The sequence below is a fragment of the Neodiprion pinetum genome, chromosome 2 (genome assembly GCF_021155775.2).
Source record: "Neodiprion pinetum isolate iyNeoPine1 chromosome 2, iyNeoPine1.2, whole genome shotgun sequence".
NCBI lineage: Eukaryota > Metazoa > Arthropoda > Insecta > Hymenoptera > Diprionidae > Neodiprion > Neodiprion pinetum.
Window position 1 is genome coordinate 17,929,956 of NC_060233.1, and position 12,446 is coordinate 17,942,401.

General features: G+C 41.9%; 1 long non-coding RNA gene across 1 annotated transcript; it reads right to left on the minus strand.

Moving 5' to 3' along the window:
• Window positions 1-2,586: 2,586 nt before the first annotated feature.
• LOC138190436 (uncharacterized) lies at window positions 2,587-3,286 on the minus strand. The gene is made up of 2 exons (XR_011176382.1): window positions 3,038-3,286; window positions 2,587-2,685 (listed from the first exon to the last, which is right to left on the minus strand). It is a non-coding gene; the product is annotated as an uncharacterized lncRNA (long non-coding RNA).
• Window positions 3,287-12,446: the final 9,160 nt, after the last annotated feature.

Sequence of the window (12,446 nt, forward strand, 5' to 3'; positions counted from 1 at the left end):
GGTGCGCCACAACTGTCAAACTGACACACCACACACTGACCAATGAGAGAACGCATAACATGTCAGCAATGTGCTCGATATATTTCGATAACTTCGAGATTCGATCGTCACGTCAACTTCTTAAAAAGGGATCCTGTAGTCATTTTTTACCGACCGCGTTAAATATTACCCATTATCAAAGCCTACGCATCACTAATTCGAAAATCCAGCAGTCAGCACGATTCTTCAGGTAATGTCGAATACAAATAACCAAACAAAATTAAATTTTACGCAACAATAATTCTCATAAATGTCCTATTGAAATTGAATTACCACTCATTGCAAGAATATATTTCCTGGCGTTGATCTCGTATGAAATGCGAAAGTTTCAATTGAAATATTTCTCGAAGTATGACACTTCATGTGCTTCTTGATTTCAAGTACTCCAGCATCTGCTACATCCCCGGAAGGAGAGCTATTCAAACATTACAAAATCAATACACCTTTGTCAAAAAATTACACAGGATAGAGAAATATAATTTTGTATATTCCCTTAAAATAATGATGCTTTTTTCAGTTATTTAGGTATGTTGAATTAAAATTTAGCGTTAATTTTTTTACACCACATCGAGATTCGTTTTTATGAAAGATATACATATTTACAGATTTTTTAACAATTTTTATAAAAAAATAAAATATACTGAATATAAGGGTGTACTTCCGTTTAGAACATACCTCCGATCGATCTGAAATTTGATATACTTATGTATTTTGATGCGCTGATCAAGAATATCATACTCAAAACACCCGCAAATTCAATTTTCAAGGTCAAATCGACAAAAAATCGATTTTTTAAATGTTTTTCACATTTATTGCAATAAATTGTGACGTTGCACCTAGAGTGCAAGTCATAACAAACTCCAAACCCGCGGGGAAGAGCCGAACGGGTGAGTCCTGTCCCGTCGGGAAAGGCCCGAACATAACCGAAGCCCCCCGACGCTCGGCAGAGCCGAGCGCCAGCATTATTACGACCCCGACCTGCGAGGCAGTACCACGTCGCCAAAGCAAAGTCCACGAGAAACGAAGAGGGAAAGAAAGAGAGAGAGAGAGAGAGAGAGAAAGAGACCCCGACACACACACACCGTCACACGCACACCATTCTACACCCACGCTGACGACGCCAGGTTAGCCTGCATTCTACCGCCGATCTACTCCTCCCCTCGCAATACCAACCCTTTCTACCTCACACTCCCCGTCACACTACACCACCCTCCCCTCGCAATACCAACCCCTCCGACCTCATATTCCCCGTCACCTCCCACACTCCCCCCCCCGCGCGCGTATCTGTAAGTTAGTATTAAGTAACGCTAAGGGCTGAGGCGTAATCAGCCCCCGCTCAAGTCTACAACCCTTTTGTACCTCTTAGTTTAAGTCGACCCCTTTTGCAAAAATACACACACCAAGTTTTACCTTTCACATCCGCCCCGTCTCTAATTGCCTCTTCCCCCCCCCCCCATATTATTCGTGCGGACTCAAAACCCGTCACAAATTGGCGCCCAACGTAAATTACCCACATTTTTACCCCAAATACGAACAATTAAAAGACAAAACACAGGAATAAACGCTAACAAAGTACACACAGACTCACGAAACAAAGCTACACAGTCACGAAAATTCGAATAAAGACAGTTGAACACACACACTACCAAACACGAGACACACAATGGCAGACCAAGGACACAGAGAACCACAAGGCCTAGCGCGCGAACACATGGACATACACACACCCGAACGCAACCAAAACAACTCGACACAGAGCGAGCCGCGCGCGACACGAGATCAACAAACGCCGACCCAACCGCAGGAAATAAATAGAAGACGCTCGATAAATTCACCAAACGCAATAAATATAATCGATGCAGCTATCATAGAAAATACACACAATTTACATAGTACACAAATTCAACATCAAGAAAGCCCAGAACCAACAAATCCCACACAAACATACAATACAATCCCAACACCTACACACACGCAAACTAACACGGTAACAACCAGTCAAACGAACCGACACTTCACGGGAACAGACACATTTTTAGCCACCAACACTCGTAACACACGACTTATACAAAATCTGATAGACCTCGGAGCACTACCAAGCGACAGAAACGAATACGAAGACCCACACATATACAGCACACAGTCAATACACCCCACAAACAACCAAAACACGACACACCTAAACCACACACCAAACCCGAACAGTACATACTGGAATCAGCCAGCAATGGCAATGAAAACAATACAAACATGGAACATAAAATACTCAGGAAACACAAACGAAGACATGGACGAATTTTTACAAAATCTCCGCGACTATCAAACGGGTTATGAAATACACGATACACAATTAATCAACAACCTCAGCCCGATACTCGAAGGTGACGCAAAAAACTGGTACAGATTAAGGGATCGTCTCAGTGTGACACTCCGAAAAATCACTGATTTTCGCGAATTTTTTTTTTAATGTTCACATAAACTAATCGGTCCGGTTTTTTTTTCATAAATAAATACGTTTATGAAGAATACAAAATGATTTTTTTAAAGTTTATTTATTGAGTGCATCATTGTTGTATAAATTGTTGTAATTTCACGTGAAAAAAAAAGGTGCTGCACGGTTTCCACGATGACGGCCGCAATTTTGATCTGAAAAAAAAATTTCAAAAAGATTATTGATCTGTAGGAAAGTCGCTATCACGCTATGGAGGGTTTTTTTTTTTTTTCAAATTTGACAAAATGGCGGCGGTTTGAACAAAAAGTGTCGAATGTGGCCCTTTTTTTCGACAGTTTTTCGTAAAAAAATAGGAAGTTTTCAAAAAAAAAAAAAAAGCTTCCATAGCGCGATAAAGAATGACGTTTAAAATGTTCTCCCGAAATTGGAACTAGATATCTTTAAAACTCTTCCTTTGAGAGTGGAAACTGTTTTGAAAAACACCATTCTGAGAAAAACGCGTTTAAAGATTGAAGTTGGAAAAGTTTATATAAATCGTTTACTTACGATCAATCGGCGATGCCAGGTCTTGATTTTTTTCTTGGGGGTTTCTCTCGTACGTCTATCCGTGGTGGATGTCAAAAACGAACTGAAATGCTTGGACAGTTTATTCTGCAAGGTTATAGAACCTAAGCACCTTAGTACTCGCGCAGGTAGAAAACCCGTTCCCTTTCTACAAGAAACGCTGTAGCGACCGTAATAATTTGAATTTCGATTTAAAAATTTGAGAGAATGTTTAGAACAGTGTATACTATACGATAATGCAAAAAAAAAAAAAAATAATTTTTTGAAAATTTCACACTGAGACGATCCCTTAAATAGAGGCAAATGGCGAACACTGGAAGAATTCGAAAGAGACATTACACACGCATTTCAAGACATACAACATAGGGACAGACTGGAACAAAAAATCAAAAACTACGTACAAGGACCAACACAAAAAATCACACAATTCCTAATACAATTTAGAACACTACTATCACAACTAAAACCACCATACCACCCACGAACACAATTAGACCTGGCATACAGAAACATGAAAATAGAATACAAGGCATACATAAAACCATACGACTTCGCAAACTTCGACCAACTGGAAATGGCCGCAAAAGAATGGGAAGCAAATATCGAATGGGAAAACACGAGACAAACAATATTAAACAACTACACACACCCGCGAGAAACCTACACACACCAAACACACCACACACAATACATCCCATACAAGTACACACAAACACAACCCCGCCCAGCAATACTCCCAACACCAAATATACCACCGGCACTCACAGACAACATACGACGAAACCAAACAAACCAAAACACGCAACAGACTCGATACCCGGCAATCACGTACAACTCACCGCACTACAATCAGCAACAAACACAAACGAACCCAAACACAGGCACAACACCACGCAGATGCTTTAACTGCAACCAACCCGGGCACTTCAGATGGCAATGCACACAGGCACAGAACCAGGGAAACGAGTAAGGGTTGACCCAGCAAGGGTGGAGGGCAACCCCACAAACAACACAAACACACCCGAAACAGTAGCACCTACGACAGATAACAACAGAACGGAAAGTAGATTCCACATCAGAATCGAAATACACGGTCACGAATTTAACGCACTAATAGACACAGGCGCAACACACTCATACCTAGGCGCAGAAGTAATACAAATACTACACAACACAGACACACAAATAAACAACACACCCGACAGAACAGCTACAATGGGAAACGGAACACAGGTGACGATAGAAGGAGCAGTAACACTCCCAATACGCCTCGGCAACATAACAAAAAAAATTAATTTCGGATTAATATCAAACTTAGGCTCGCAAGGTATCATTGGGAACAGCGACTTAATAAGATTTGGAATACTAATAAATTATGGAAAAAACACATGGTCACTGATAGACGACCCACAGACACACTACCACATGCAAGCTAGACTACAAGAACTACCAACACCACTCAAAGAATACATACAAACACATCAAACACGAGAAACACGGCACCAATCAACACAAACACACACAAAACAAGCAAAAGCAGCAGAAAAATTAGAAGCAACGAAACAACAAGCGAACCCGAAAACAACAGAAAGACACGGAAACACAAAAAAACAACCATGAAACAAAAACCACTAACACCAACACTACCCAGCACAAAGACACCACCGGAAAACACCTCCCAAAAAGACAACCCACAGAACACACAAATCACAAATCAAAAAATCATACCCACAAACGCACAAACAACAGACGACACACAAACCGACAAAGAAACCGAACCACAGATATGCGCAGGAATACAAGAACTCACACAATCACAACACACACAACTACAGACGACAATACAGCAGAAAATCTCAACACTACCAGGCCAACTCGGGCTAACACACCTAATTAAACACAAAATAGACACACAAGGACACACACCCATAAAACAAAGATACTATATGGTATCACCAAAAATTAGAGAAGCCATCCACACAGAAATAGGCAAAATGCTAAGAGAAGACGTGATAGAACCATCAGAAAACGAATGGTCGAGCCCAATTGTTATGATAAAAAAACCAAATAACACATATCGCTTCTGTTTAGACTTTAGAAAAGTAAACTCAGTATCAAAAAAAGACGCATACCCACTACCATACATGACAGCAATATTAGACAAACTACGGACAGCACAGTACATATCAAAAATCGACTTAAGCCAAGCATACTTCCAAATACCACTCGACGAAGACAGTAAACACATAACAGCCTTTACAGTCCCGGGAATGGGCTTATTTCAATTTAAAAGAATGCCATACGGACTGACAGGCGCACCGGCGACATTCCAAAGACTACTAGACAGACTCATAGGCCCAGAATGCGAACCATATGCATTCGCATACTTAGACGACATAATAATAGTAACACAAACATTCGACGAACACTTACAAAGACTAGAACAAATACTCAAAAGAATTACAGACGCGGGACTAACAATAAACCCAGAGAAGTGCGAATTCGGATGCGCACAAGTAAAATATCTCGGATACATAGTAGACAGACACGGACTACACATAGACCCCGACAAAACACAACCCATAGAAAACTACCCAAACCCAAAAACAATAAAACAACTACGGAGACTAATTGACATGGCATCATGGTACAGACGCTTCATACCTAACTTCGCACACATTACAGAACCACTAACACGACTACTGAAAAAAGACCAGAAATGGCACTGGGGGGAAGAACAAGAAAACGCAATGAACACAATCAAACACGCACTCACATCACCACCCACACTCGCATGCCCAGATTACACACAAACATTCACACTACAAACAGACGCTAGCGGAACAGGAATAGGTGCCGTACTAACACAATCTCTCGATGACGAAGAGCATGTCATAGCCTACGCTAGCCGTGCGCTAAGCGAGGCAGAACGTAAATACTCGACAACTGAGAGAGAATGTTTGGCGGTACTCTGGTCCATTAAAAAATTCAGACCGTACGTGGAAGGATATCAATTCAAAGTTATCACAGATCACCACGCACTGAAGTGGCTTAGAGAATTGAAAAACCCCACAGGCCGACTTGCACGATGGGCATTAGAACTATTAGAATACGACTTTGACATTACACACCGAAAAGGTACAATGCACGACGTACCAGACGCACTTTCAAGACGACACGAAGACGAAGAACACATAGACACAATAGAAGACACGACAGACAAGTGGTACACATACAAGAAAACACAAGTACAAACACGCCCAGAGAAAAACGAGTCGTGGCGAATCGGAAACAATCAACTATACTTCCACCGCCCTAACCCCCTACACTCAAACCTCCTACCAGACACAAACCCATGGAAACTAGTCATACCCAAAGACAAAATAACACACATACTACACGAAAACCACGACGTAACACAAGCAGGCCACTTAGGGATCGAAAAGACATACCAAAGAGTAGCAAAAAAATATTATTGGCCGGGGATGTACAGAGACACAGTAAACTACATAAAAAAATGTGACACATGCTAAAGAACAAAAACAACACAAGCGCGACCGGCAGGACTAATGGGCATTGGAATTATCGAAGAACCGTGGACAGTAGTAGCCTCCGACATCATGGGCCCACTCCCACTATCAAAAAAAGGAAACCAATATATCATAGTGTTCGAAGACCTATACACCAAATGGGTGGAAATCATACCGATACGCAAAGCAAACGCCAAAACAGTAGAACAGACATTCCACTCACACGTAATATCACGATGGGGTACACCGCGCATACTACTAACAGATAACGGCACACCATACATAAACAAACTCATACGCGAACTGACACAAAAATTCAACATAAGACACGCAACAATCCCCCCATACCACGCACAAGCCAACCCCGTAGAGCGAGTCAACAGAACCGCTAAAACAATGATCCAAGCCTACGTAAACAACGACCACACAGAATGGGACATACACTTACAAGACTTACAATTCGCAATCAATACATGTACACACACATCAACTAAACACACACCAGCCTTTTTAAACCTAGGAAGGGAATTAAATCCCACACAATGTCTAAGAAATCAGTTAGAGAACGACGACGAAGTAGAATTACAAGACACAGACAGATGGACAGACCACTTGAGACGACTACAAATACTTAGAGACGAAGTACAGAGGCACTTAATAGAAGCAAACGAAAAACAAGCACACTACTACAACCTACGAAGACGAGACATTCAATTCAAGGAAGGAGACAGAGTACTGAAAAAGAACCATGCACTCTCATTCGGACCAGAACGAACGACAGCTAAGTTAAGTAAAAAATTCATAGGCCCATACATAATCACTAGAAAAGTCTCACCCACAATATACGAATTAACAACAGAGAGCGGTAAAAACATAGGAAAATGTCACATAGAAGACCTAAAATTATATACATAATCAAATAAGCAACAAAAGAACCACGCCCAACAACACGCCCCGAAAATAAACTAACATGTGTATTCACCCCACAGAAACACAACATGGAAAAGCAGCAACCAAAAATACCGGCCCTGATGACAATGCGACTGACGAGACCGACGACAACGACAACACAGACAGAAAGAACACCACTATTGCAAACACCAGGACAGGCCCCACACCCACACAGATACGGACGCGACGGCACACACCAGACTGAGACCCGACGAACCCTACTACCGACACCCACCACATACATAAAGGTAACACAGACCACCACGACAACAACACACACAACAACCACTGCACCCACAGCCACACAGAGACACTCACAAACACACACACCGATGACCACACACACAAGTACACTCGCCGGACCAAGGCAATGCCCAACATGCCACGGGCTGGTCCGGGGCACAAAATACACAGAACACATACAAACCTGTACACAAGCTAACCCAGACACACCACACCCACCACAAATTGTCACACACCCACCAACAGTTACCCAAACCACACGAACTACAGCCACACACACGACTACACACCCACCCACCAAGAAACAAACACCCCACACAACCACACGCCCCACATCCACACCAACACCACGACACACACTACCCCCCGCATCACCCCCTCAATGGGCACACACCAGATTCGCGAGACCACAAACAACAGAAGACAGGATCTTACAGACATTCGCCAACATGGACAGACACACAGAACCGACACAGACGAAACAAACATACAAAAAACACACAGGACCACCCCCCGAAATAATAGCCATAATTGCAAATTTACAACCAGCAAGCACCCTGGACGACGAATTACGAGCACAAAGAGAAAGATACATGATCAGACGGGCACACGAACGCACAAACACTGACGAAACAGAAGCCGGCACCTCAACACACCAACCACACACCACACATCTAACAGCACCACACAAAACACAACCCTCAAACACACCAGACACCGACAGCGACACAGATTCCACCACCTCCACCGCAGAAACAGTCATACACATCGAAACCACACACACAAGCACGCTACAGACACAAACGACGGACAACGACACAAACAGTAACACCGACACCACCTCACTCACGGACACAGTCGAACATACACAAACACCCCAACCAACCACACACACCACGCGGGACTCAAAACGATACAAAAAACGAAAATCAATACGCAAACAGAAAAAAGAACAAAACAGAAAACACTAGACAAACTGACAACACCAAACGGACGGACGAACAACGACGCACACACAACACGGAACGCAATACGATACAAAAAAAAAAAAAAAGGGGACAAAACAGAAAACACCAAATACACTAACAACACCAAACCGACGGACGAACAACGACAGACGGAGGCCAAAGAAACAGAACACAACCCAAAAAGACAGAAGAGAAGGGAGAAGCAACCACGAGCCACGAGGTACAAAGAACAACGCAAAAACTCACCAAAACCCACACCGACGAGAGCCACCGAACCAAAACCAAAAATTCAAGTACAAAATAATATAAGAATAGAATAAGTTTGTATAAGAAGAAAAACATAATTTTGATTAAGACACAAGAGACTAAGTAGAATAAGTAGATATAAGACAACCCACAACCCACACCAAACACACACCCCGCAAATACAACCCAACCTACATCCCTTATCCCCGACAGATCGGAGCAGACAACACAGAAACAACAGAAATAACAAAAGGAGAATACACAGACGAAAGGACCACAAAATCCGTCACCGAAACCGGCTCACCCTATAGGCCTCGCCCCGCGTGGGGAGGGGGGAGTTGTGACGTTGCACCTAGAGTGCAAGTCATAACAAACCCCAAACCCGCGGGGAAGAGCCGAACGGGTGAGTCCTGTCCCGTCGGGAAAGGCCCGAACATAACCGAAGCCCCCCGACGCTCGGCAGAGCCGAGCGCCAGCATTATTACGACCCCGACCTGCGAGGCAGTACCACGTCGCCAAAGCAAAGTCCACGAGAAACGAAGAGGGAAAGAAAGAGAGAGAGAGAGAGAGAGAGAGAGAAAGAGACCCCGACACACACACACCGTCACACGCACACCATTCTACACCCACGCCGACGACGCCAGGTTAGCCTGCATTCTACCGCCGATCTACTCCTCCCCTCGCAATACCAACCCTTTCTACCTCACACTCCCCGTCACACTACACCACCCTCCCCTCGCAATACCAACCCCTCCGACCTCATATTCCCCGTCACCTCCCACACTCCCCCCCCCCCGCGCACGTATCTGTAAGTTAGTATTAAGTAACGCTAAGGGCTGAGGCGTGATCAGCCCCCGCTCAAGTCTACAACCCTTTTGTACCTCTTAGTTTAAGTGAATATAGAAAGTGTTCTTCCTCTTCGAGACACAAATTTGTAAGAATGTCTGTAAGTGTTTACATTTTGGTATCTTACGCTTCTTGGTGCGAAGCTCGTAAGACAGTCAATGACCGTCTAATATTGAAATGCGGATATGCATCATCAACATTAATATTAATCACGAGGCAATATTCATTTTGTGAATCGTATATAATTTTTGAACTACTGGTAAATTCGAAAAATTAACGACGGAGCGTTTCCGTAGCGTTATATACGATTCACAAAATGAATATTGCCTCGTGATTAATATTAATGTTGATGATGCATATCCGCATTTCAATATTAGACGGTCATTGACTGTCTTACGAGCTTCGCACCAAGAAGCGTAAGATACCAAAATGTAAACACTTACAGGCATTCTTACAAATTTGTGGCTCGAAGAGGAAGAACACTTTCTATATTCACACATACTATTACAGCACAAGAAAACAAATTTGAACTTACTGGTGATGAGAGGAATTAACGACATCAGAGTCAGGGCGGCTAGGTGGTCTAGTGGAGTAAGGCTCCGGTAAAGCATCGCTAGATACCAGGTTCGATTCCTGGCTCCGTCGTTAATTTTTCGAATTTACCAGTAGTTCAAAAATTATATACCTCTTAGTTTAAGTCGACCCCTTTTGCAAAAATACACACACCAAGTTTTACCTTTCACATCCGCCCCGTCTCTAATTGTCTCTTCCCCCCCCCACATTATTCGTGCGGACTCAAAACCCGTCACAAAATATAAGGAAAAACCCAACCCAAACCTAAAAAAACCCACACACACACACACACACACACACACACACACACACACACACACACACACACACACACACACACACACACACACACACACACACACACACACACACACACACACACACACACACACACACACACACACACACAAATTGATTTGACCTTGAAAATCGAATTTGCGGGTATTTTGAGTTTGATATTCTTGATCAGCGCATCAAAATACATAAGTATACCAAATACACACACACACACACACACACATACAAAAAAAAAAAAAATTGATTTGACCTTGAAAATCGAATTTGCGGGTATTTTGAGTTTGATATTCTTGATCAGCGCATCAAAATATATAAGTTTACCAAATACACACACACACATACACACACACACATACAAAAAAAAAAAAAAAAATGGATTTGACCTTGAAAATCGAATTTTCGGGTGTTTTGAGTATGATATTCTTGATCAGCGCATCAAAATACATAAGTATACCAAATTTCGCATTGATCGGAGGTATGTTCTAAACGGAAGTTTATCCGAAAAAACTTATGGTATCTTTTTCTACTTCCTTCAAAATTCCTGTTCATTCGTTTTCAATTGGACTTTTACGTAGCTCTACATATGCTTAAAATTACCATAAACAGTAAGCAGTGAGGGTAGATGAATATTTAAATATCAACACCACGCTTAATATACATAATTTACACAAAAATTGGAAGGTAACTCTAGTAGTAGTAAGAAAATAGAAAAAAAAATTTCTTAGAAAATTTACGTGATTGAATTTTTGGAACTTTTTTTTGATAGATTTGTAACTAATACCTGCCGAAATTACTACTCAGTTTTGTCAGGGGAAAACTATCGCAGGCCTGTGTTATCAAGTAAAAAGCATTCGCTTTACAAATTTGATTTCAGGATTAACCTCATTGAACCGATACTCCCAGTTACTTCATGTCTGCTAATTAAACACCAACGGTTATAAATAAAATTGGTTTTAATGGAGTATCATTGTTTATCCAGAATATCATGCACTTTGTTTTCTTAATTGAATGATTCGATCCTGGTAATTGATATAAGTGACAATATTCCAGAATTAGTCTAGAGTCTCAAAAAAATGTTTATCCAACCTTGTTTCATGAAATCTCGCAGCATAGAACATCAGATACGTTTGTATATGGGTGGGACACCCGTCATTGTGGTCGAACTCAATTTCCGACTCAAACAAAATTCAGAAGCAGGGCTTACAAACTTCTGCCTCATTTCCTTTATCTGCAATGTTTGACCGTCGTCAGTGCAAATATACAGGCTAAAGTATATATATGTGTCTGCATGGTAATATCTATTAGGGAGGTAAACGCAAACAGTAAGAAGCTGCAAAACAATAATATCCTGGGTATTAATGCATAGATTACAGTCTGATCCCTAAGCATCATTATTCGACCATCATCTCAGCGAGGGAAGGTAATCCTTCATTTGTTATCGTATAACACGACACTATGTACACATTAGAGTATAATTTCAGAGGGTAGGAACGATCCAGTGTCTATGTTATTACCCACGCTCCTAATCCTCAACAGGTTAGTCCAATCTTCCATGTGGTCCGATGATGTATTATGAGAATAATTCAACGCTGATTTCTAGTCTGCGAAAATCTTGTTGTTAATAAGTCCCACATAATTGTTAAATTGATAGATAGAATAAGAGAGTTTTAAATTTGAATTCAAATTTCCCCCACCGGATGGTGTACATCCATCCCTTACCGAAAGTCGTTACCTTAC